The 24,009-nt window shown below is 44.3% G+C and overlaps 27 non-coding genes across 27 annotated transcripts; all 27 read left to right on the top strand.

The window, feature by feature from the left end:
• The first annotated feature begins 56 nt into the window (after positions 1-56).
• On the top strand, positions 57-269 carry LOC124487681. Its single transcript, XR_006958450.1, has one exon. It is a non-coding gene; the product is annotated as a small nucleolar RNA U3 (small nucleolar RNA).
• Positions 270-689: 420 nt separating this feature from the next.
• LOC124487705 lies at positions 690-902 on the top strand. Its single transcript, XR_006958473.1, has one exon. It is a non-coding gene; the product is annotated as a small nucleolar RNA U3 (small nucleolar RNA).
• Positions 903-1,321: 419 nt separating this feature from the next.
• Positions 1,322-1,534, top strand: LOC124487670. The gene has a single exon (XR_006958439.1). It is a non-coding gene; the product is annotated as a small nucleolar RNA U3 (small nucleolar RNA).
• Positions 1,535-1,953: 419 nt separating this feature from the next.
• Positions 1,954-2,166, top strand: LOC124487700. The gene has a single exon (XR_006958468.1). It is a non-coding gene; the product is annotated as a small nucleolar RNA U3 (small nucleolar RNA).
• A 414-nt stretch (positions 2,167-2,580) lies between these two features.
• LOC124487675 lies at positions 2,581-2,793 on the top strand. Its single transcript, XR_006958444.1, has one exon. It is a non-coding gene; the product is annotated as a small nucleolar RNA U3 (small nucleolar RNA).
• A 420-nt stretch (positions 2,794-3,213) lies between these two features.
• Positions 3,214-3,426, top strand: LOC124487738. Its single transcript, XR_006958499.1, has one exon. It is a non-coding gene; the product is annotated as a small nucleolar RNA U3 (small nucleolar RNA).
• A 440-nt stretch (positions 3,427-3,866) lies between these two features.
• LOC124487727 lies at positions 3,867-4,079 on the top strand. The gene has a single exon (XR_006958488.1). It is a non-coding gene; the product is annotated as a small nucleolar RNA U3 (small nucleolar RNA).
• A 420-nt stretch (positions 4,080-4,499) lies between these two features.
• LOC124487694 lies at positions 4,500-4,712 on the top strand. Its single transcript, XR_006958462.1, has one exon. It is a non-coding gene; the product is annotated as a small nucleolar RNA U3 (small nucleolar RNA).
• Positions 4,713-8,569: 3,857 nt separating this feature from the next.
• On the top strand, positions 8,570-8,782 carry LOC124487669. Its single transcript, XR_006958438.1, has one exon. It is a non-coding gene; the product is annotated as a small nucleolar RNA U3 (small nucleolar RNA).
• A 419-nt stretch (positions 8,783-9,201) lies between these two features.
• Positions 9,202-9,414, top strand: LOC124487668. Its single transcript, XR_006958437.1, has one exon. It is a non-coding gene; the product is annotated as a small nucleolar RNA U3 (small nucleolar RNA).
• A 419-nt stretch (positions 9,415-9,833) lies between these two features.
• On the top strand, positions 9,834-10,046 carry LOC124487643. Its single transcript, XR_006958414.1, has one exon. It is a non-coding gene; the product is annotated as a small nucleolar RNA U3 (small nucleolar RNA).
• Positions 10,047-10,466: 420 nt separating this feature from the next.
• Positions 10,467-10,679, top strand: LOC124487642. Its single transcript, XR_006958413.1, has one exon. It is a non-coding gene; the product is annotated as a small nucleolar RNA U3 (small nucleolar RNA).
• Positions 10,680-11,098: 419 nt separating this feature from the next.
• On the top strand, positions 11,099-11,311 carry LOC124487765. The gene has a single exon (XR_006958526.1). It is a non-coding gene; the product is annotated as a small nucleolar RNA U3 (small nucleolar RNA).
• Positions 11,312-11,730: 419 nt separating this feature from the next.
• On the top strand, positions 11,731-11,943 carry LOC124487764. Its single transcript, XR_006958525.1, has one exon. It is a non-coding gene; the product is annotated as a small nucleolar RNA U3 (small nucleolar RNA).
• A 419-nt stretch (positions 11,944-12,362) lies between these two features.
• LOC124487763 lies at positions 12,363-12,575 on the top strand. The gene has a single exon (XR_006958524.1). It is a non-coding gene; the product is annotated as a small nucleolar RNA U3 (small nucleolar RNA).
• Positions 12,576-12,994: 419 nt separating this feature from the next.
• On the top strand, positions 12,995-13,207 carry LOC124487762. Its single transcript, XR_006958523.1, has one exon. It is a non-coding gene; the product is annotated as a small nucleolar RNA U3 (small nucleolar RNA).
• Positions 13,208-13,626: 419 nt separating this feature from the next.
• Positions 13,627-13,839, top strand: LOC124487761. Its single transcript, XR_006958522.1, has one exon. It is a non-coding gene; the product is annotated as a small nucleolar RNA U3 (small nucleolar RNA).
• Positions 13,840-14,258: 419 nt separating this feature from the next.
• On the top strand, positions 14,259-14,471 carry LOC124487759. Its single transcript, XR_006958520.1, has one exon. It is a non-coding gene; the product is annotated as a small nucleolar RNA U3 (small nucleolar RNA).
• A 419-nt stretch (positions 14,472-14,890) lies between these two features.
• On the top strand, positions 14,891-15,103 carry LOC124487758. Its single transcript, XR_006958519.1, has one exon. It is a non-coding gene; the product is annotated as a small nucleolar RNA U3 (small nucleolar RNA).
• Positions 15,104-15,523: 420 nt separating this feature from the next.
• Positions 15,524-15,736, top strand: LOC124487757. The gene has a single exon (XR_006958518.1). It is a non-coding gene; the product is annotated as a small nucleolar RNA U3 (small nucleolar RNA).
• Positions 15,737-16,155: 419 nt separating this feature from the next.
• LOC124487756 lies at positions 16,156-16,368 on the top strand. The gene has a single exon (XR_006958517.1). It is a non-coding gene; the product is annotated as a small nucleolar RNA U3 (small nucleolar RNA).
• A 419-nt stretch (positions 16,369-16,787) lies between these two features.
• On the top strand, positions 16,788-17,000 carry LOC124487666. Its single transcript, XR_006958436.1, has one exon. It is a non-coding gene; the product is annotated as a small nucleolar RNA U3 (small nucleolar RNA).
• A 419-nt stretch (positions 17,001-17,419) lies between these two features.
• On the top strand, positions 17,420-17,633 carry LOC124487686. Its single transcript, XR_006958454.1, has one exon. It is a non-coding gene; the product is annotated as a small nucleolar RNA U3 (small nucleolar RNA).
• A 419-nt stretch (positions 17,634-18,052) lies between these two features.
• LOC124487755 lies at positions 18,053-18,265 on the top strand. Its single transcript, XR_006958516.1, has one exon. It is a non-coding gene; the product is annotated as a small nucleolar RNA U3 (small nucleolar RNA).
• Positions 18,266-18,685: 420 nt separating this feature from the next.
• Positions 18,686-18,898, top strand: LOC124487660. The gene has a single exon (XR_006958430.1). It is a non-coding gene; the product is annotated as a small nucleolar RNA U3 (small nucleolar RNA).
• Positions 18,899-19,313: 415 nt separating this feature from the next.
• On the top strand, positions 19,314-19,526 carry LOC124487665. Its single transcript, XR_006958435.1, has one exon. It is a non-coding gene; the product is annotated as a small nucleolar RNA U3 (small nucleolar RNA).
• A 420-nt stretch (positions 19,527-19,946) lies between these two features.
• Positions 19,947-20,159, top strand: LOC124487704. The gene has a single exon (XR_006958472.1). It is a non-coding gene; the product is annotated as a small nucleolar RNA U3 (small nucleolar RNA).
• Positions 20,160-24,009: the final 3,850 nt, after the last annotated feature.

Below are 24,009 nucleotides of genomic sequence, written 5' to 3'. Positions count from 1 at the left end.
GAGGTGCGTATGCGCTCCTCGAGATATAAAGCCAGGTTGTTCCCAAACCATCAAGCAAGACTATACTTTCAGGGATCATTTCTATAGTTTGTTCTTCGAGAAATGTGTTTCTAAGGAGTGGTCTCGCTATCCATGATGAAGATGCAGATGTTCCCTTCTGAGCAGGAATCTGGTGGAAAGGTGTGGCTTTGTTCACTGTCCTACCACCGTTGATGACTGTTCCGAGTTCTTGAATGGAACTTGGATGAAGGGATCATGTTCTGAGTGGATTTACGTTGATTGTTCAAACGAAAATCAGTCACAGGAATGTTTGCATCTGTCTCATGATGTGCTGGACTGTGCGATTTGCGACACGGCTGGGATGTGGAGCGATTGCGGTTGCAATAACGGCCTTGATGTTGATCGATACTTGGATCCGTGCCAAGTTTAGCTGATTCCACAATTTGGTTCTCTCTATGCAAGGAATCGACTGATCCAAACCAACACTTTGGTTCTCTCTGCAACGTTTTGTCATGTGGAAGATTTCAGAACTCTGCGTGAAATGTCTTTGACCAAGAGACAGATTTGCCGTGTCTCGGCTTCTGCATAATTGATTGTTACAGTCGTCGACCGTTCAGATGGCTTTGGAAACCAGAGGTGCGTATGCGCTCCTCGAGATATAAAGCCAGGTTGTTCCCAAACCATCAAGCAAGACTATACTTTCAGGGATCATTTCTATAGTTTGTTCTTTGAGAAATGTGTTTCTAAAGAGTGGTCTCGCTATCCATGATGAAGATGCAGATGTTCCCTTCTGAGCAGGAATCTGGTGGAAAGGTGTGGCTTTGTTCACTGTCCTACCACCGTTGATGACTGTTCCGAGTTCTTGAATGGAACTTGGATGAAGGGATCATGTTCTGAGTGGATTTACATTGATTGTTCAAACGAAAATCAGTCACAGTAATGTTTGCATCTGTCTCATGATGTGCTGGACTGTGCGATTTGCGACACTGCTGGGATGTGGAGCGATTGCGGTTGCAATAACGGCCTTGATGTTGATCGATACTTGGATCCGTGCCAAGTTTAGCTGATTCCACAATTTGGTTCTCTCTATGCAAGGAATCCACTGATCCAAACAACACTTTGGTTCTCTCTGCAACGTTTTGTCATGTGGAAGATTTCAGAAGTCTGCGTGAAATGTCTTTGACCAAGAGACAGATTTGCCGTGTCGCGGCTTCTGAATAATTGATTGTTACAGTCGTTGACCGTTCAGATGGCTTTGGAAACCAGAGGTGCGTATGCGCTCCTCGAGATATAAAGCCAGGTTGTTCCCAAACCATCAAGCAAGACTATACTTTCAGGGATCATTTCTATAGTTTGTTCTTTGAGAAATGTGTTTCTAAGGAGTGGTCTCGCTATCCATGATGAAGATGCAGATGTTCCCTTCTGAGCAGGAATCTGGTGGAAAGGTGTGGCTTTGTTCACTGTCCTACCACCGTTGATGACTGTCCCGAGTTCTTGAATGGAACTTGGATGAAGGGATCATGTTCTGAGTGGATTTACATTGATTGTTCAAACGAAAATCAGTCACAGTAATGTTTGCATCTGTCTCATGATGTGCTGGACTGTGCGATTTGCGACACTGCTGGGATGTGGAGCGATTGCGGTTGCAATAACGGCCTTGATGTTGATCGATACTTGGATCCGTGCCAAGTTTAGCTGATTCCACAATTTGGTTCTCTCTATGCAAGGAATCCACTGATCCAAACAACACTTTGGTTCTCTCTGCAACGTTTTGTCATGTGGAAGATTTCAGAAGTCTGCGTGAAATGTCTTTGACCAAGAGACAGATTTGCCGTGTCGCGGCTTCTGCATAATTGATTGTTACAGTCGTCGACCGTTCAGATGGCTTTAGAAACCAGAGGTGCGTATGCGCTCCTCGAGATATAAAGCCAGGTTGTTCCCAATCCATCAAGCAAGACTATACTTTCAGGGATCATTTCTATAGTTTGTTCTTTGAGAAATGTGTTTCTAAGGAGTGGTCTCGCTATCCATGATGAAGATGCAGATTTTCCCTTCTGAGCAGGAATCTGGTGGAAAGGTGTGGCTTTGTTCACTGTCCTACCACCGTTGATGACTGTTCCGAGTTCTTGAATGGAACTTGGATGAAGGGATCATGTTCTGAGTGGATTTACATTGATTGTTCAAACGAAAATCAGTCACAGTAATGTTTGCATCTGTCTCATGATGTGCTGGACTGTGCGATTTGCGACACTGCTGGGATGTGGAGCGATTGCAATAACGGCCTTGATGTTGATCGATACTTGGATCCGTGCCAAGTTTAGCTGATTCCACAATTTGGTTCTCTCTATGCAAGGAATCCACTGATCCAAACCAACACTTTGGTTCTCTCTGCAACGTTTTGTCATGTGGGAGATTTCAGAACTCTGCGTGAAATGTCTTTGACCAAGAGACAGATTCCACGTGTCGCGGCTTCTGCATGATTGATTGTTACAGGTGTCGACCGTTCAGATGGCTTGGGAAACCAGAGGTGCGTATGCGCTCCTCGAGATATAAAGCCAGGTTGTTCCCAAACCATCAAGCAAGACTATACTTTCAGGGATCATTTCTATAGTTTGTTTTTTGAGAAAAGTGCTTCTAAGGAGTGGTCTCGCTATCCATGATGAAGATGCAGATGTTCCCTTCTGAGCAGGAGTCTGGTGGAAAGGTTTGGTTTTGTTCACTGTCCTACCACCGTTGATGACTGCTCCGAGTTCTTGAATGGAACTTGGATGAAGGGATCATGTTCTGAGTGGATTTACATTGATTGTTCAAACGAAAATCAGTCACAGTAATGTTTGCATCTGTCTCATGATGTGCTGGACTGTGCGATTTGCGACACGGCTGGGATGTGGAGCGATTGCGGTTGCAATAACGGCCTTGATGTTGATCGATACTTGGATCCGTGCCAAGTTTAGCTGATTCCACAATTTGGTTCTCTCTATGCAAGGAATCCACTGATCCAAACCAACACTTTGGTTCTCTCTGCAAAGTTTTGTCATGTGGAAGATTTCAGAACTCTGCGTGAAATGTCTTTGACCAAGAGACAGATTTGCCGTGTCGCGGCTTCTGAATAATTGATTGTTACAGTCGTCGACCGTTCAGATGGCTTTGGAAACCAGAGGTGCGTATGCGCTCCTCGAGATATAAAGCCAGGTTGTTCCCAAACCATCAAGCAAGACTATACTTTCAGGGATCATTTCTATAGTTTGTTCTTTGAGAAATGTGTTTCTAAGGAGTGGTCTCGCTATCCATGATGAAGATGCAGATGTTCCCTTCTGAGCAGGAATCTGGTGGAAAGGTGTGGCTTTGTTCACTGTCCTACCACCATTGATGACTGTTCCGAGTTCTTGAATGGAACTTGGATGAAGGGATCATGTTCTGAGTGGATTTACGTTGATTGTTCAAACGAAAATCAGTCACAGGAATGTTTGCATCTGTCTCATGATGTGCTGGACTGTGCGATTTGCGACACGGCTGGGATGTGGAGCGATTGCGGTTGCAATAACGGCCTTGATGTTGATCGATACTTGGATCCGTGCCAAGTTTAGCTGATTCCACAATTTGGTTCTCTCTATGCAAGGAATCCACTGATCCAAACCAACACTTTGGTTCTCTCTGCAACGTTTTGTCACTTTGGTTCTCTCTGCAACGTTTTGGAGATTTCAGAACTCTGCGTGAAATGTCTTTGACCAAGAGACAGATTTGCCGTGTCGCGGCTTCTGAATAATTGATTGTTACAGTCGTCGACCGTTCAGATGGCTTTGGAAACCAGAGGTGCGTATGCGCTCCTCGAGATATAAAGCCAGGTTGTTCCCAAACCATCAAGCAAGACTATACTTTCAGGGATCATTTCTATAGTTTGTTCTTTGAGAAATGTGTTTCTAAGGAGTGGTCTCGCTATCCATGATGAAGATGCAGATGTTCCCTTCTGAGCAGGAATCTGGTGGAAAGGTGTGGCTTTGTTCACTGTCCTACCACCATTGATGACTGTTCCGAGTTCTTGAATGGAACTTGGATGAAGGGATCATGTTCTGAGTGGATTTACGTTGATTGTTCAAACGAAAATCAGTCACAGGAATGTTTGCATCTGTCTCATGATGTGCTGGACTGTGCGATTTGCGACACGGCTGGGATGTGGAGCGATTGCGGTTGCAATAACGGCCTTGATGTTGATCGATACTTGGATCCGTGCCAAGTTTAGCTGATTCCACAATTTGGTTCTCTCTATGCAAGGAATCGACTGATCCAAACCAACACTTTGGTTCTCTCTGCAACGTTTTGTCATGTGGAAGATTTCAGAACTCTGCGTGAAATGTCTTTGACCAAGAGACAGATTTGCCGTGTCTCGGCTTCTGCATAATTGATTGTTACAGTCGTCGACCGTTCAGATGGCTTTGGAAACCAGAGGTGCGTATGCGCTCCTCGAGATATAAAGCCAGGTTGTTCCCAAACCATCAAGCAAGACTATACTTTCAGGGATCATTTCTATAGTTTGTTCTTTGAGAAATGTGTTTCTAAAGAGTGGTCTCGCTATCCATGATGAAGATGCAGATGTTCCCTTCTGAGCAGGAATCTGGTGGAAAGGTGTGGCTTTGTTCACTGTCCTACCACCGTTGATGACTGTTCCGAGTTCTTGAATGGAACTTGGATGAAGGGATCATGTTCTGAGTGGATTTACATTGATTGTTCAAACGAAAATCAGTCACAGTAATGTTTGCATCTGTCTCATGATGTGCTGGACTGTGCGATTTGCGACACTGCTGGGATGTGGAGCGATTGCGGTTGCAATAACGGCCTTGATGTTGATCGATACTTGGATCCGTGCCAAGTTTAGCTGATTCCACAATTTGGTTCTCTCTATGCAAGGAATCCACTGATCCAAACAACACTTTGGTTCTCTCTGCAACGTTTTGTCATGTGGAAGATTTCAGAAGTTCAAGTTCAAGTCTTTTATTTGTCAGGTGCACAGAGCAACACAAGGTTAGACTGGGCACTGAAATTCTTAAGACAAGACAACGCAAGCACTTGGCATAACATAACATATAAGTACACAGAACAAATTTACATCTATGCTGAGCTTAGATAAGTGAACTTCCTAAATATACAGATAGCAATAAATAAACGACTATACTAACCCTAACACTAAAACTTCCTAAATTACAGATAACAATAAATAGTACGCTATACTAACCCTAATACCAACAAAAAAAAAAAAAAAAAAAAAAAAACCTGTTACAACCCTATAAACTAATCTAACCTAAATGGAGTACAGTGCAGTAGTGCAAATTTACAGATCAGTGACTTTGTCAATGACCAAACAGGAGCCTGGTGGCGAGGTACAGTAGTGCAATGTTACTGAAAGAGCAACCAGTAGCTGAAAGTGACAGTGTATAAGTGACTAGTGTGCAGTAAAAATGTCCATATCAGTGTCCATTGAGAAGCCTGATGACCCTTGGGTAGAAACTGTTGTCCAGTCTGCGTGTGCGCGACCGGATGCTGCGGTAACGCCTGCCAGAAGGCAACGGGGTAAAGAGACTGAAGGATGGGTGGGAACAGTCTCTTAGAATCCTGCTGGCTTTCCTAAGGCAACGTGTGTGGTAGGTGTCCTGTAGGGCTGGGAGCTTCCTGCCGATGATGAACTCAGCAGAACGGACCACACTTCGTAGGGCCTTGCGGTCCCGGTCTGTGCAGCTCCCATACCACACTGTGATACAACCAGTCAGAATGCTTTCTATAGTGCATCTGTAAAAGTTAGTAAGGATGACTGAGTCCATACCAAACTTCTTCAGTCTCCTCAGGAAGAAGAGGCGCTTACGGGCCGTTTTGACCACCTTGTCCGTGTGAACAGACCAGGTGAGATCATTGCTGATGTTCACCCCGAGGAACTTGAAGCAGCTGACCTTCTCCACTTCCGATCCATTGATGAATAGGGGTGCATGCTCCTCCTCCTGCCGCCTCCTAAAGTCCACAATCATCTCCTTGGTCTTGCTGATGTTAAGAGAGAGGTTGTTGTCCTGACACCATGATGTCAGGGTGTCAACCTCCTCTCTGTAGGCTGACTCGTCACTGTCAGAGATGAGGCCCACGATGGTTGTGTCGTCAGCAAACTTAACGAGGAGGTTGGAACTGTGCGTAGCCGCACAGTCGTGGGTGAACAAGGAGAACAGGAGAGGGCTGAGCACACAGCCCTGGGGGGTGCCTGTGTTGGTGATCAGTACAGATGAAGTGCGGTCACCGATTCTCACCACCTGTGGCCTCCCCGTCAGGAAGTGGAAGATCCACTTGCAGAGGGAGGTGCTTAGTCCCAGGTCCACAAGCTTGGAGACCAGTCTGGAGGGGATGATGGTGTTGAATGCAGAGCTGTAGTCAATGAACAGCATCCTCACATATGTATTCCCCTTGTCCAGGTGGGAGAGAGCGGTGTGCATGGTCAGAGCGATGGCATCGTCTGTAGACCTATTGGACCGGTATGCAAACTGCATAGGGTCCAGTGTGGGGGGCAGCGAGGAGCAGATGAATGATTTGACTAGCCGCTCGAAGCACTTCATGATGATAGAGGTCAGTGCTATTGGGCGATAGTCATTCAGACATGTGACCTTGGTGTTCTTGGGCACAGGGATGATGGTGGTCCTCTTGAAGCAGGTGGGGAGTACAGACAGGTTAAGGGAGAGGTTGAAGATGTCACTGAAGACCCCTGCCAGCTGGTCAGCGCAGCCCCTAAGGGCCCTACCTGATATGCCGTCTGGGCCAGGTGCCTTGCGAGGGTTGATCTTCTTAAAGCATGACCTCACCTCAGCTACAGTTAGTGTAGGCACACCACTGGCTTGGCCTTCAGGTAGCTCCACTGCAGGGGGTTCACTGTCCCTCTCAAAGCGAGCGTAGAAGGAGTTCAGCTCGTCTGGCAGTAGGACAGAAGACTGGGTCTCATTGTAGCCTCTCCCTTTGTAGTCTGTAATGGCTTTAAGTCCACTCCACATGCGCCTGGGGTCAGAGCCATGGTAGCTGGACTCCACCTTGGTCCTGTAGGCCCTTTTCGCTGCTTTGATGGCCTTCAGAAGGTCGTATCTGGCCTTCCTGTACTCATCAGGGTCCCCAGAATTAAAGGCGACAGTACGGGCTCTCAGCTTGGCCCGGACCGCGGCATCAACCCAGGGCTTCTGATTTGGGAAAGACCGGACAACCTTCTTGGGGACAACGTCATCAATGCAGTGCTGGATGTAGCTGGAGACAGTGTCTGAGTATTCGTTAATGTCCCCATCTGCTGCGTCCCTGAACATCAGCCAGTCAGTGGTGTCAAAGCAGTCCTGGAGGGTCGCCACACACTCGTCACTCCATAGGTGAACTGACCTCTCAACCGGTCTGACCTGTTTGAGCTTTTGTTCATATGCGGGGAGAAGAAGAATGGAGGTGTGATCAGCCTTCCCAAAGGCAGGGCGGGGGAGGGGTTTGTAACTGCCCTTGAATGTTGTATAACAATGGTCAAGGATCTGGTCTCCACGTGTGAAGAAGTCAATGTGCTGATAGTATTTGGGCAGGACTTTCTTCATGTTAGCTCTGTTGAAATCACCAACAACAATGAAGGCTGCCTCTGGGTGCACATTTTCCAGACCATTGATAATCCCATACAGTTCATCCAAAGCAGCGGCCTTGTCTACCTGGGGGGGGATGTAGACTGCACTCATGACGACCGCAGTGAATTCCCGAGGTAGATAGAAGGGTCTGATTTTTACAGTTAGCAGCTCAAGGACCGGAGAGCAGTGAGATGCTAATACCGCTACATCCGTAGCCCAGAGAGAGTTAACCATAACACAGACCCCTCCGCCCCTGCACTTCCCTGAGTCAGCTGTTCTGTCCTGGCGGTATATGGTGAATCCCGACGGGGTAACCGCTGCGTCGGAGATCTCCGGAGACAGCCAGGTCTCAACGAACGCCAGTACACAGCAGTTCCTGATGTCCCGTTGGAATTTGACACGAGCGTTAAGTTCATCCATTTTGTTGTCGATGGACTGAACGTTAGCTAGTAAGATGGTTGGAAGAGCAGGTTTGAAGCATCGTTTCCGAGTTCGAACAAGGACTCCAGCACGCCGGCCACGTTTCTTCTTTCTCCGTCTAGCGGGTAAACAGAACGGCGAAACAGCAAAGGGCCAGCTGCAGTCCGAGCTCGCACTCCGAGAAGTGGAATTAAAGTTCGTAAAATGATCCTTGCCAAGTGACAACTTAATGTCCAGAAGTGTCTGCCGGTCGTACTGAATAAACGACAATATAACATTGACAAAACAAGTAACGAACACTAAAAAGACTAACAAAAAGCTGGGTTTTTGCGGAGCTCTTGTCGACGCAGCCATCGCGTAGGCGCGCCGGAAGGGAAGAAGTCTGCGTGAAATGTCTTTGACCAAGAGACAGATTTGCCGTGTCGCGGCTTCTGAATAATTGATTGTTACAGTCGTTGACCGTTCAGATGGCTTTGGAAACCAGAGGTGCGTATGCGCTCCTCGAGATATAAAGCCAGGTTGTTCCCAAACCATCAAGCAAGACTATACTTTCAGGGATCATTTCTATAGTTTGTTCTTTGAGAAATGTGTTTCTAAGGAGTGGTCTCGCTATCCATGATGAAGATGCAGATGTTCCCTTCTGAGCAGGAATCTGGTGGAAAGGTGTGGCTTTGTTCACTGTCCTACCACCGTTGATGACTGTCCCGAGTTCTTGAATGGAACTTGGATGAAGGGATCATGTTCTGAGTGGATTTACATTGATTGTTCAAACGAAAATCAGTCACAGTAATGTTTGCATCTGTCTCATGATGTGCTGGACTGTGCGATTTGCGACACTGCTGGGATGTGGAGCGATTGCGGTTGCAATAACGGCCTTGATGTTGATCGATACTTGGATCCGTGCCAAGTTTAGCTGATTCCACAATTTGGTTCTCTCTATGCAAGGAATCCACTGATCCAAACAACACTTTGGTTCTCTCTGCAACGTTTTGTCATGTGGAAGATTTCAGAAGTCTGCGTGAAATGTCTTTGACCAAGAGACAGATTTGCCGTGTCGCGGCTTCTGAATAATTGATTGTTACAGTCGTTGACCGTTCAGATGGCTTTGGAAACCAGAGGTGCGTATGCGCTCCTCGAGATATAAAGCCAGGTTGTTCCCAAACCATCAAGCAAGACTATACTTTCAGGGATCATTTCTATAGTTTGTTCTTTGAGAAATGTGTTTCTAAGGAGTGGTCTCGCTATCCATGATGAAGATGCAGATGTTCCCTTCTGAGCAGGAATCTGGTGGAAAGGTGTGGCTTTGTTCACTGTCCTACCACCGTTGATGACTGTCCCGAGTTCTTGAATGGAACTTGGATGAAGGGATCATGTTCTGAGTGGATTTACATTGATTGTTCAAACGAAAATCAGTCACAGTAATGTTTGCATCTGTCTCATGATGTGCTGGACTGTGCGATTTGCGACACTGCTGGGATGTGGAGCGATTGCGGTTGCAATAACGGCCTTGATGTTGATCGATACTTGGATCCGTGCCAAGTTTAGCTGATTCCACAATTTGGTTCTCTCTATGCAAGGAATCCACTGATCCAAACAACACTTTGGTTCTCTCTGCAACGTTTTGTCATGTGGAAGATTTCAGAAGTCTGCGTGAAATGTCTTTGACCAAGAGACAGATTTGCCGTGTCGCGGCTTCTGCATAATTGATTGTTACAGTCGTCGACCGTTCAGATGGCTTTAGAAACCAGAGGTGCGTATGCGCTCCTCGAGATATAAAGCCAGGTTGTTCCCAATCCATCAAGCAAGACTATACTTTCAGGGATCATTTCTATAGTTTGTTCTTTGAGAAATGTGTTTCTAAGGAGTGGTCTCGCTATCCATGATGAAGATGCAGATGTTCCCTTCTGAGCAGGAATCTGGTGGAAAGGTGTGGCTTTGTTCACTGTCCTACCACCGTTGATGACTGTTCCGAGTTCTTGAATGGAACTTGGATGAAGGGATCATGTTCTGAGTGGATTTACATTGATTGTTCAAACGAAAATCAGTCACAGTAATGTTTGCATCTGTCTCATGATGTGCTGGACTGTGCGATTTGCGACACTGCTGGGATGTGGAGCGATTGCGGTTGCAATAACGGCCTTGATGTTGATCGATACTTGGATCCGTGCCAAGTTTAGCTGATTCCACAATTTGGTTCTCTCTATGCAAGGAATCCACTGATCCAAACCAACACTTTGGTTCTCTCTGCAACGTTTTGTCATGTGGAAGATTTCAGAACTCTGCGTGAAATGTCTTTGACCAAGAGACAGATTCCACGTGTCGCGGCTTCTGCATGATTGATTGTTACAGGTGTCGACCGTTCAGATGGCTTTGGAAACCAGAGGTGCGTATGCGCTCCTCGAGATATAAAGCCAGGTTGTTCCCAATCCATCAAGCAAGACTATACTTTCAGGGATCATTTCTATAGTTTGTTCTTTGAGAAATGTGTTTCTAAGGAGTGGTCTCGCTATCCATGATGAAGATGCAGATGTTCCCTTCTGAGCAGGAATCTGGTGGAAAGGTGTGGCTTTGTTCACTGTCCTACCACCGTTGATGACTGTTCCGAGTTCTTGAATGGAACTTGGATGAAGGGATCATGTTCTGAGTGGATTTACATTGATTGTTCAAACGAAAATCAGTCACAGTAATGTTTGCATCTGTCTCATGATGTGCTGGACTGTGCGATTTGCGACACTGCTGGGATGTGGAGCGATTGCGGTTGCAATAACGGCCTTGATGTTGATCGATACTTGGATCCGTGCCAAGTTTAGCTGATTCCACAATTTGGTTCTCTCTATGCAAGGAATCCACTGATCCAAACAACACTTTGGTTCTCTCTGCAACGTTTTGTCATGTGGAAGATTTCAGAAGTCTGCGTGAAATGTCTTTGACCAAGAGACAGATTTGCCGTGTCGCGGCTTCTGAATAATTGATTGTTACAGTCGTCGACCGTTCAGATGGCTTTGGAAACCAGAGGTGCGTATGCGCTCCTCGAGATATAAAGCCAGGTTGTTCCCAAACCATCAAGCAAGACTATACTTTCAGGGATCATTTCTATAGTTTGTTCTTTGAGAAATGTGTTTCTAAGGAGTGGTCTCGCTATCCATGATGAAGATGCAGATGTTCCCTTCTGAGCAGGAATCTGGTGGAAAGGTGTGGCTTTGTTCACTGTCCTACCACCGTTGATGACTGTTCCGAGTTCTTGAATGGAACTTGGATGAAGGGATCATGTTCTGAGTGGATTTACATTGATTGTTCAAACGAAAATCAGTCACAGTAATGTTTGCATCTGTCTCATGATGTGCTGGACTGTGCGATTTGCGACACTGCTGGGATGTGGAGCGATTGCGGTTGCAATAACGGCCTTGATGTTGATCGATACTTGGATCCGTGCCAAGTTTAGCTGATTCCACAATTTGGTTCTCTCTATGCAAGGAATCCACTGATCCAAACAACACTTTGGTTCTCTCTGCAACGTTTTGTCATGTGGAAGATTTCAGAAGTCTGCGTGAAATGTCTTTGACCAAGAGACAGATTTGCCGTGTCGCGGCTTCTGAATAATTGATTGTTACAGTCGTCGACCGTTCAGATGGCTTTGGAAACCAGAGGTGCGTATGCGCTCCTCGAGATATAAAGCCAGGTTGTTCCCAAACCATCAAGCAAGACTATACTTTCAGGGATCATTTCTATAGTTTGTTCTTTGAGAAATGTGTTTCTAAGGAGTGGTCTCGCTATCCATGATGAAGATGCAGATGTTCCCTTCTGAGCAGGAATCTGGTGGAAAGGTGTGGCTTTGTTCACTGTCCTACCACCGTTGATGACTGTTCCGAGTTCTTGAATGGAACTTGGATGAAGGGATCATGTTCTGAGTGGATTTACATTGATTGTTCAAACGAAAATCAGTCACAGTAATGTTTGCATCTGTCTCATGATGTGCTGGACTGTGCGATTTGCGACACTGCTGGGATGTGGAGCGATTGCGGTTGCAATAACGGCCTTGATGTTGATCGATACTTGGATCCGTGCCAAGTTTAGCTGATTCCACAATTTGGTTCTCTCTATGCAAGGAATCCACTGATCCAAACAACACTTTGGTTCTCTCTGCAACGTTTTGTCATGTGGAAGATTTCAGAAGTCTGCGTGAAATGTCTTTGACCAAGAGACAGATTTGCCGTGTCGCGGCTTCTGAATAATTGATTGTTACAGTCGTTGACCGTTCAGATGGCTTTGGAAACCAGAGGTGCGTATGCGCTCCTCGAGATATAAAGCCAGGTTGTTCCCAAACCATCAAGCAAGACTATACTTTCAGGGATCATTTCTATAGTTTGTTCTTTGAGAAATGTGTTTCTAAGGAGTGGTCTCGCTATCCATGATGAAGATGCAGATGTTCCCTTCTGAGCAGGAATCTGGTGGAAAGGTGTGGCTTTGTTCACTGTCCTACCACCGTTGATGACTGTTCCGAGTTCTTGAATGGAACTTGGATGAAGGGATCATGTTCTGAGTGGATTTACATTGATTGTTCAAACGAAAATCAGTCACAGTAATGTTTGCATCTGTCTCATGATGTGCTGGACTGTGCGATTTGCGACACTGCTGGGATGTGGAGCGATTGCGGTTGCAATAACGGCCTTGATGTTGATCGATACTTGGATCCGTGCCAAGTTTAGCTGATTCCACAATTTGGTTCTCTCTATGCAAGGAATCCACTGATCCAAACAACACTTTGGTTCTCTCTGCAACGTTTTGTCATGTGGAAGATTTCAGAAGTCTGCGTGAAATGTCTTTGACCAAGAGACAGATTTGCCGTGTCGCGGCTTCTGAATAATTGATTGTTACAGTCGTTGACCGTTCAGATGGCTTTGGAAACCAGAGGTGCGTATGCGCTCCTCGAGATATAAAGCCAGGTTGTTCCCAAACCATCAAGCAAGACTATACTTTCAGGGATCATTTCTATAGTTTGTTCTTTGAGAAATGTGTTTCTAAGGAGTGGTCTCGCTATCCATGATGAAGATGCAGATGTTCCCTTCTGAGCAGGAATCTGGTGGAAAGGTGTGGCTTTGTTCACTGTCCTACCACCGTTGATGACTGTTCCGAGTTCTTGAATGGAACTTGGATGAAGGGATCATGTTCTGAGTGGATTTACATTGATTGTTCAAACGAAAATCAGTCACAGTAATGTTTGCATCTGTCTCATGATGTGCTGGACTGTGCGATTTGCGACACTGCTGGGATGTGGAGCGATTGCGGTTGCAATAACGGCCTTGATGTTGATCGATACTTGGATCCGTGCCAAGTTTAGCTGATTCCACAATTTGGTTCTCTCTATGCAAGGAATCCACTGATCCAAACAACACTTTGGTTCTCTCTGCAACGTTTTGTCATGTGGAAGATTTCAGAAGTCTGCGTGAAATGTCTTTGACCAAGAGACAGATTTGCCGTGTCGCGGCTTCTGAATAATTGATTGTTACAGTCGTTGACCGTTCAGATGGCTTTGGAAACCAGAGGTGCGTATGCGCTCCTCGAGATATAAAGCCAGGTTGTTCCCAAACCATCAAGCAAGACTATACTTTCAGGGATCATTTCTATAGTTTGTTCTTTGAGAAATGTGTTTCTAAGGAGTGGTCTCGCTATCCATGATGAAGATGCAGATGTTCCCTTCTGAGCAGGAATCTGGTGGAAAGGTGTGGCTTTGTTCACTGTCCTACCACCGTTGATGACTGTTCCGAGTTCTTGAATGGAACTTGGATGAAGGGATCATGTTCTGAGTGGATTTACATTGATTGTTCAAACGAAAATCAGTCACAGTAATGTTTGCATCTGTCTCATGATGTGCTGGACTGTGCGATTTGCGACACTGCTGGGATGTGGAGCGATTGCGGTTGCAATAACGGCCTTGATGTTGATCGATACTTGGATCCGTGCCAAGTTTAGCTGATTCCACAATTTGGTTCTCTCTATGCAAGGAATCCACTGATCCAAACAACACTTTGGTTCTCTCTGCAACGTTTTGTCATGTGGAAGATTTCAGAAGTCTGCGTGAAATGTCTTTGACCAAGAGACAGATTTGCCGTGTCGCGGCTTCTGAATAATTGATTGTTACAGTCGTTGACCGTTCAGATGGCTTTGGAAACCAGAGGTGCGTATGCGCTCCTCGAGATATAAAGCCAGGTTGTTCCCAAACCATCAAGCAAGACTATACTTTCAGGGATCATTTCTATAGTTTGTTCTTTGAGAAATGTGTTTCTAAGGAGTGGTCTCGCTATCCATGATGAAGATGCAGATGTTCCCTTCTGAGCAGGAATCTGGTGGAAAGGTGTGGCTTTGTTCACTGTCCTACCACCGTTGATGACTGTTCCGAGTTCTTGAATGGAACTTGGATGAAGGGATCATGTTCTGAGTGGATTTACATTGATTGTTCAAACGAAAATCAGTCACAGTAATGTTTGCATCTGTCTCATGATGTGCTGGACTGTGCGATTTGCGACACTGCTGGGATGTGGAGCGATTGCGGTTGCAATAACGGCCTTGATGTTGATCGATACTTGGATCCGTGCCAAGTTTAGCTGATTCCACAATTTGGTTCTCTCTATGCAAGGAATCCACTGATCCAAACAACACTTTGGTTCTCTCTGCAACGTTTTGTCATGTGGAAGATTTCAGAAGTCTGCGTGAAATGTCTTTGACCAAGAGACAGATTTGCCGTGTCGCGGCTTCTGAATAATTGATTGTTACAGTCGTTGACCGTTCAGATGGCTTTGGAAACCAGAGGTGCGTATGCGCTCCTCGAGATATAAAGCCAGGTTGTTCCCAAACCATCAAGCAAGACTATACTTTCAGGGATCATTTCTATAGTTTGTTCTTTGAGAAATGTGTTTCTAAGGAGTGGTCTCGCTATCCATGATGAAGATGCAGATGTTCCCTTCTGAGCAGGAATCTGGTGGAAAGGTGTGGCTTTGTTCACTGTCCTACCACCGTTGATGACTGTTCCGAGTTCTTGAATGGAACTTGGATGAAGGGATCATGTTCTGAGTGGATTTACATTGATTGTTCAAACGAAAATCAGTCACAGTAATGTTTGCATCTGTCTCATGATGTGCTGGACTGTGCGATTTGCGACACTGCTGGGATGTGGAGCGATTGCGGTTGCAATAACGGCCTTGATGTTGATCGATACTTGGATCCGTGCCAAGTTTAGCTGATTCCACAATTTGGTTCTCTCTATGCAAGGAATCCACTGATCCAAACCAACACTTTGGTTCTCTCTGCAAAGTTTTGTCATGTGGAAGATTTCAGAACTCTGCGTGAAATGTCTTTGACCAAGAGACAGATTTGCCGTGTCGCGGCTTCTGAATAATTGATTGTTACAGTCGTCGACCGTTCAGATGGCTTTGGAAACCAGAGGTGCGTATGCGCTCCTCGAGATATAAAGCCAGGTTGTTCCCAAACCATCAAGCAAGACTATACTTTCAGGGATCATTTCTATAGTTTGTTCTTTGAGAAATGTGTTTCTAAGGAGTGGTCTCGCTATCCATGATGAAGATGCAGATGTTCCCTTCTGAGCAGGAATCTGGTGGAAAGGTGTGGCTTTGTTCACTGTCCTACCACCGTTGATGACTGTTCCGAGTTCTTGAATGGAACTTGGATGAAGGGATCATGTTCTGAGTGGATTTACATTGATTGTTCAAACGAAAATCAGTCACAGTAATGTTTGCATCTGTCTCATGATGTGCTGGACTGTGCGATTTGCGACACTGCTGGGATGTGGAGCGATTGCGGTTGCAATAACGGCCTTGATGTTGATCGATACTTGGATCCGTGCCAAGTTTAGCTGATTCCACAATTTGGTTCTCTCTATGCAAGGAATCCACTGATCCAAACAACACTTTGGTTCTCTCTGCAACGTTTTGTCATGTGGAAGATTTCAGAAGTCTGCGTGAAATGTCTTTGACCAAGAGACAGATTTGCCGTGTCGCGGCTTCTGAATAATTGATTGTTACAGTCGTCGACCGTTCAGATGGCTTTGGAAACCAGAGGTGCGTATGCGCTCCTCGAGATATAAAGCCAGGTTGTTCCCAAACCATCAAGCAAGACTATACTTTCAGGGATCATTTCTATAGTTTGTTCTTTGAGAAATGTGTTTCTAAGGAGTGGTCTCGCTATCCATGATGAAGATGCAGATGTTCCCTTCTGAGCAGGAATCTGGTGGAAAGGTGTGGCTTTGTTCACTGTCCTACCACCGTTGATGACTGTTCCGAGTTCTTGAATGGAACTTGGATGAAGGGATCATGTTCTGAGTGGATTTACATTGATTGTTCAAACGAAAATCAGTCACAGTAATGTTTGCATCTGTCTCATGATGTGCTGGACTGTGCGATTTGCGACACTGCTGGGATGTGGAGCGATTGCGGTTGCAATAACGGCCTTGATGTTGATCGATACTTGGATCCGTGCCAAGTTTAGCTGATTCCACAATTTGGTTCTCTCTATGCAAGGAATCCACTGATCCAAACAACACTTTGGTTCTCTCTGCAACGTTTTGTCATGTGGAAGATTTCAGAAGTCTGCGTGAAATGTCTTTGACCAAGAGACAGATTTGCCGTGTCGCGGCTTCTGAATAATTGATTGTTACAGTCGTTGACCGTTCAGATGGCTTTGGAAACCAGAGGTGCGTATGCGCTCCTCGAGATATAAAGCCAGGTTGTTCCCAAACCATCAAGCAAGACTATACTTTCAGGGATCATTTCTATAGTTTGTTCTTTGAGAAATGTGTTTCTAAGGAGTGGTCTCGCTATCCATGATGAAGATGCAGATGTTCCCTTCTGAGCAGGAATCTGGTGGAAAGGTGTGGCTTTGTTCACTGTCCTACCACCGTTGATGACTGTCCCGAGTTCTTGAATGGAACTTGGATGAAGGGATCATGTTCTGAGTGGATTTACATTGATTGTTCAAACGAAAATCAGTCACAGTAATGTTTGCATCTGTCTCATGATGTGCTGGACTGTGCGATTTGCGACACTGCTGGGATGTGGAGCGATTGCGGTTGCAATAACGGCCTTGATGTTGATCGATACTTGGATCCGTGCCAAGTTTAGCTGATTCCACAATTTGGTTCTCTCTATGCAAGGAATCCACTGATCCAAACAACACTTTGGTTCTCTCTGCAACGTTTTGTCATGTGGAAGATTTCAGAAGTCTGCGTGAAATGTCTTTGACCAAGAGACAGATTTGCCGTGTCGCGGCTTCTGAATAATTGATTGTTACAGTCGTTGACCGTTCAGATGGCTTTGGAAACCAGAGGTGCGTATGCGCTCCTCGAGATATAAAGCCAGGTTGTTCCCAAACCATCAAGCAAGACTATACTATTCAGGGATCATTTCTATAGTTTGTTCTTTGAGAAATGTGTTTCTAAGGAGTGGTCTCGCTATCCATGATGAAGATGCAGATGTTCCCTTCTGAGCAGGAATCTGGTGGAAAGGTGTGGCTTTGTTCACTGTCCTACCACCGTTGATGACTGTCCCGAGTTCTTGAATGGAACTTGGATGAAGGGATCATGTTCTGAGTGGATTTACATTGATTGTTCAAACGAAAATCAGTCACAGTAATGTTTGCATCTGTCTCATGATGTGCTGGACTGTGCGATTTGCGACACTGCTGGGATGTGGAGCGATTGCGGTTGCAATAACGGCCTTGATGTTGATCGATACTTGGATCCGTGCCAAGTTTAGCTGATTCCACAATTTGGTTCTCTCTATGCAAGGAATCCACTGATCCAAACAACACTTTGGTTCTCTCTGCAACGTTTTGTCATGTGGAAGATTTCAGAAGTCTGCGTGAAATGTCTTTGACCAAGAGACAGATTTGCCGTGTCGCGGCTTCTGAATAATTGATTGTTACAGTCGTTGACCGTTCAGATGGCTTTGGAAACCAGAGGTGCGTATGCGCTCCTCGAGATATAAAGCCAGGTTGTTCCCAAACCATCAAGCAAGACTATACTTTCAGGGATCATTTCTATAGTTTGTTCTTTGAGAAATGTGTTTCTAAGGAGTGGTCTCGCTATCCATGATGAAGATGCAGATGTTCCCTTCTGAGCAGGAATCTGGTGGAAAGGTGTGGCTTTGTTCACTGTCCTACCACCGTTGATGACTGTTCCGAGTTCTTGAATGGAACTTGGATGAAGGGATCATGTTCTGAGTGGATTTACATTGATTGTTCAAACGAAAATCAGTCACAGTAATGTTTGCATCTGTCTCATGATGTGCTGGACTGTGCGATTTGCGACACTGCTGGGATGTGGAGCGATTGCGGTTGCAATAATGGCCTTGATGTTGATCGATACTTGGATCCGTGCCAAGTTTAGCTGATTCCACAATTTGGTTCTCTCTATGCAAGGAATCCACTGATCCAAACCAACACTTTGGTTCTCTCTGCAAAGTTTTGTCATGTGGAAGATTTCAGAACTCTGCGTGAAATGTCTTTGACCAAGAGACAGATTTGCCGTGTCGCGGCTTCTGAATAATTGATTGTTACAGTCGTCGACCGTTCAGATGGCTTTGGAAACCAGAGGTGCGTATGCGCTCCTCGAGATATAAAGCCAGGTTGTTCCCAAACCATCAAGCAAGATTATACTTTCAGGGATCATTTCTATAGTTTGTTCTTTGAGAAATGTGTTTCTAAGGAGTGGTCTCGCTATCCATGATGAAGATGCAGATGTTCCCTTCTGAGCAGGAATCTGGTGGAAAGGTGTGGCTTTGTTCACTGTCCTACCACCGTTGATGACTGTTCCGAGTTCTTAAATGGAACTTGGATGAAGGGATCATGTTCTGAGTGGATTTACATTGATTGTTCAAACGAAAATCAGTCACAGTAATGTTTGCATCTGTCTCATGATGTGCTGGACTGTGCGATTTGCGACACTGCTAGGATGTGGAGCGATTGCAATAACGGCCTTGATGTTGATCGATACTTGGATCCGTGCCAAGTTTAGCTGATTCCACAATTTGGTTCTCTCTATGCAAGGAATCCACTGATCCAAACCAACACTTTGGTTTGTCTCTGCAACGTTTTGTGATGTGGAAGATTTCAGAACTCTGCGTGAAATGTCTTTGACCAAGAGACAGATTCCACGTGTCGCGGCTTCTGCATGATTGATTTTTACAGGTGTCGACCGTTCAGATGGCTTTGGAAACCAGAGGTGCGTATGCGCTCCTCGAGATATAAAGCCAGGTTGTTCCCAATCCATCAAGCAAGACTATACTTTCAGGGATCATTTCTATAGTTTGTTCTTTGAGAAATGTGTTTCTAAGGAGTGGTCTCGCTATCCATGATGAAGATGCAGATGTTCCCTTCTGAGCAGGAATCTGGTGGAAAGGTGTGGCTTTGTTCACTGTCCTACCACCGTTGATGACTGTCCCGAGTTCTTGAATGGAACTTGGATGAAGGGATCATGTTCTGAGTGGATTTAAGTTGATCGTTCAAACGAAAATCAGTCACAGTAAGGTTTGCATCTGTCTCATGATGTGCTGGACTGTGCGATTTGCGACACGGCTGGGATGTGGAGCGATTGCCATTGCAATAACGGCCTTGATGTTGATCGATACTTGGATCCGTGCCAAGTTTAGCTGATTCCACAATTTGGTTCTCTCTATGCAAGGAATCGACTGATCCAAACCAACACTTTGGTTCTCTCTGCAACGTTTTGTCATGTGGAAGATTTCAGAACTCTGCGTGAAATGTCTTTGACCAAGAGACAGATTCCACGTGTCGCGGCTTCTGCATGATTGATTGTTACAGGTGTCGACCGTTCAGATGGCTTTGGAAACCAGAGATGCGTATGCGCTCCTCGAGATATAAAGCCAAGTTGTTCCCAATTCATCAAGCAAGACTATACTTTCAGGGATCATTTCTATAGTTTGTTCTTTGAGAAATGTGTTTCTAAGGAGTGGTCTCGCTATCCATGATGAAGCTGCAGATGTTCCCTTCTGAGCAGGGATCTGGTGGAAAGGTGTGACTTTGTTCACTGTCCTACCACCGTTGATGACTGTTCCGAGTTCTTGAATGGAGCTTGGATGAAGGGATCATGTTCTGAGTGGATTTACGTTGATTGTTCAAACGAAAATCAGTCACAGTAATGTTTGCATCTGTCTCATGATGTGCTGGACTGTGCGATTTGCGACACTGCTGGGATGTGGAGCGATTGCGGTTGCAATAATGGCCTTGATGTTGATCGATACTTGGATCCGTGCCAAGTTTAGCTGATTCCACAATTTGGTTCTCTCTATGCAAGGAATCCACTGATCCAAACCAACACTTTGGTTCTCTCTGCAAAGTTTTGTCATGTGGAAGATTTCAGAACTCTGCGTGAAATGTCTTTGACCAAGAGACAGATTTGCCGTGTCGCGGCTTCTGAATAATTGATTGTTACAGTCGTCGACCGTTCAGATGGCTTTGGAAACCAGAGGTGCGTATGCGCTCCTCGAGATATAAAGCCAGGTTGTTCCCAAACCATCAAGCAAGACTATACACAGTAAAATTTGCAGTGTCAAACTAACACTAAAAGAGTTCAATTTAACACTTTTCCTGAGTGTATTTGGTCCTAACCGGAATTGGTGTTAAATTGACTCTTCTCGAAGTGTTATTATTTTAGAGTTAAATTAACTCTAAATTGAGTAAAATTTTAACACTTGCTTACACTGTATTGAGTTATTTAGACTTAACACTAACACTCGCTTACACTGTGTTGAGTTGTTTAGACTTACCACTACAGGTTAAATAACTCTTGACAGTGTAATAATTATTCTAAGTAGTGTTAATTCATTCTTCAAAGAGCTCTTCTTTGAGTTAAATTCCTATGCTAATTAACGCTACATTGAGATAAAAGTTTACACCACACTTGTGTAAACCTTGGTGTTTAATCTACACATCAATTATAATTTTCAATGTCAGGTTGCAAATACTTAATGTTTCAATGTTACAATGTCAAATATACGTGAGGAATCACAAGTTACCACAAAATAATGCATTCAACAACTTTATTTTCATCAGGCCAAGGTATCAAAGCATTTCAAGGAGAACACACAAACTCCACTGACAAAAACCACTGACCTCAGGTCTGCATAAAATGGCAATATGGAATTACATACAGGATAGAATCTCTCATTCCATAAGTCATTTGAGCATCAAATGGTTTGAAGTAAAACAGATCATTTATGTTAAACACCTTTAGAACTCGGTCCGGATGCAACCTGACCTTAAAAGCATGGTAATGGTCATCAAAACACACAGTTTCCAACAGTTTTCCACAGAGCAATACACTGTCATCTTTCAAAGCAATAGTTTTGATTTGATAAAACACAGGCATCTCAAATGCTACTTCAGTACAGACAATGAAGTCACGGCGGTACTCTGTACCATTATGTTTTATCCACTTGGCAGAAAACACACTAGTTACAGCTCCAAACTTAGAAGCAATATCTGCACCTTCTTTGAGCTCACTAAGCATCAGGATCTTTCCTGGACCAACAGTTAATCTTTCTTGGCTAAAGGACTCCTGATACATTGCCATACAACTTTGGTGCTTTCTTGCTAACGTCTTTGTAATGTTTTTAAAGCTTTTTAATTGTCTCTTAAAGAAATTATGTTTGGCTTCATAACGCATGCACCACATGTGCAAAATTGGTCCGACAGTCCTTATAATTCGAGGGTAATGTATAATAAAGTGATGCTTTGGCAAGAGGTTGATTGTAGGAAATAACTGCTTGAAGAGCCGATGATGATCAATAATTAAATGTTTGAGATAAATGGTCATGCCATCTGACAAAACTGGTGAAAATACAATGTTAACAATCTGTAGAAGCAAAAGCAGAAGAAGCCAGTACTTGTCACCTGTCTCTATTAAATCACCAAAAAGCAAAGGCATATTACGCAATAAGCACCAAGACTGTATGGCATTCAACCCTAAATCATTACTTCCATTAAACAACTTAACTCTTGGCGGACGGTTTCGCTGCTGATCGTAACCGTAGTCAAAAGCATGTATTCTACCAGCCAGTTGTTCAGCATTTAGAAAATTCTCCTGAATGTACTGCAGAACAAGTTTCACTTCAAACTGAGCAACACCCTCTAAAATATCATGCATGATATCTACAGAAAAATTGTTGGCTGTGTTGAAATACTGAAGAGAATTTAACAGACAACTGCGTTTCACACCATATACATGAGGTAGCGTAGGATCTGTTTGTATAGTTTGGCAGTGTTGTTTATGCATATCAACAGTTCTTAGTACAACTTCTGGGTCATCTTCACAAAACACAGTTTGAAAACAATGTTTCTCAAGGAGACAGAAACGACAGCAATATCGAGCCGAAAATGACTCCACAAACCCAAAAAGACCATGCAAACCAAGATTGTCCCCAGTGACCTGAACTATGGTACCATGAATCAAATGTTTAAACATAGGAATTTTGAGTCCTTCTGTCTCGAGTACTTTCAGATCATTGACAAGTGGCTCAAGTATCAAATCAAAACCGTAACGCTTGATGTCCTGTGCATGGAAAAGTGCACCCAAATGAATATTTATCAAAGAGGAATTAAAGATTGGGGGGAAATTCCTTAACGTAAAATATATAGCACCTAATTTATGTAAACCCTTTTTAGAACCCAATGGATTTGCAGTTTCAAAATCATCGTAAAACAGTTGAATTTGTAAGGCATCTTTTTTAATAGAAAATAGGGGACTTTCTTTAAGATAAGTGGCATCTCTCAAGTCTATATATACACCTTCCTTGGAGATGTGCCTGGGCTTTACCATGTCTGGAAGTTCAGGGTTTTGAAAAATTGTCTTCAATGTTTCCAAAATGGGAACATATGCAAACTTATCAGTTACAACGACCTGGTCATATGTCCCAGTGGTTTTGTTTCTTCGGCTGTCAAATCTTGTTCCCAGCACTTTTTCAACAGGCTCAACATTTCCCCATTTCTGTTTAAAGTGTTTGTTTCGTTTAACTTCTGAATTTAAAGCTGTGAATGGGTTTTCCAACTTTTGGAATGATTGTTCTAGTCTGTTCTTATTTTCTTTGTCCTCTGTAGATAAGCACCATAAAGCTGCATCTTTAGCATGACAATGTATCTCGGAAACCACTTCTTCCATGGACGAAACAAAACTATTTACAGTAGACTGACTTAATCCTGCTGCCTTGAGTTGTGCAACAGCACTGGCACACATGTCTAGAGTGCTCCTATTAGACCTTTTTGACAGTTCCGATGTTTCGGCTGTATCATCCACATCAGATGTGGTGGCTGTCTTGTATCCATTATCTGACACTGCCTCTCCTGTACTGCATGAATTTACATCAGTGTCAAACTGCTGGTCTATATACTCATTGTGTTTGGTGTTTAAATGTTTCCTAAAACCAGAAAAAGTACCAAACACAGAGCTACATCCAGACTTAACACATTTAAGACGGAGATTTTTTCCAGGTAAGTAACCGTGAACTAATCGTAAATGTCTAACAAGCATATTTGAACAAGTTAACTCGGCCTGACAAACAAAACACTTCACGGTGGAGATACTTCAAGCACTAATGAAGCAACCTCGCCCTAACTTCAGCAACACGAGGACTCTCCTTGACTTTCCCAACATCAATATTGTAAACGGTTGTCTGGATGAACGTGTACATGTTGTGGAGCATGGTGTTGTATGATGTGCCAAACACACAAAATGGGCCTTAAAGATTTCATCAAAAGCACCCAGAGAAGAGGTTGACCTGCAAGGTATGGCATTCTTGTCAAGTATGATGAAGAACTGGTGGATTGCATTCTTCCTAACTCCAACAGCCAGGAGATAGGGTTGAGTGCTTGCAGTGATGGCATCGAGATGCTCTTGGATGCTTGTTCCAGTCTGAGAAGACAAACACACATGGGAGAGATTATTAGAATTACATGG

This window comes from Hypomesus transpacificus, chromosome 26, assembly GCF_021917145.1.
Source record: "Hypomesus transpacificus isolate Combined female chromosome 26, fHypTra1, whole genome shotgun sequence".
NCBI classification, from domain to species: domain Eukaryota; kingdom Metazoa; phylum Chordata; class Actinopteri; order Osmeriformes; family Osmeridae; genus Hypomesus; species Hypomesus transpacificus.
This window is presented reverse-complemented; position numbering and strand designations above follow the sequence as displayed.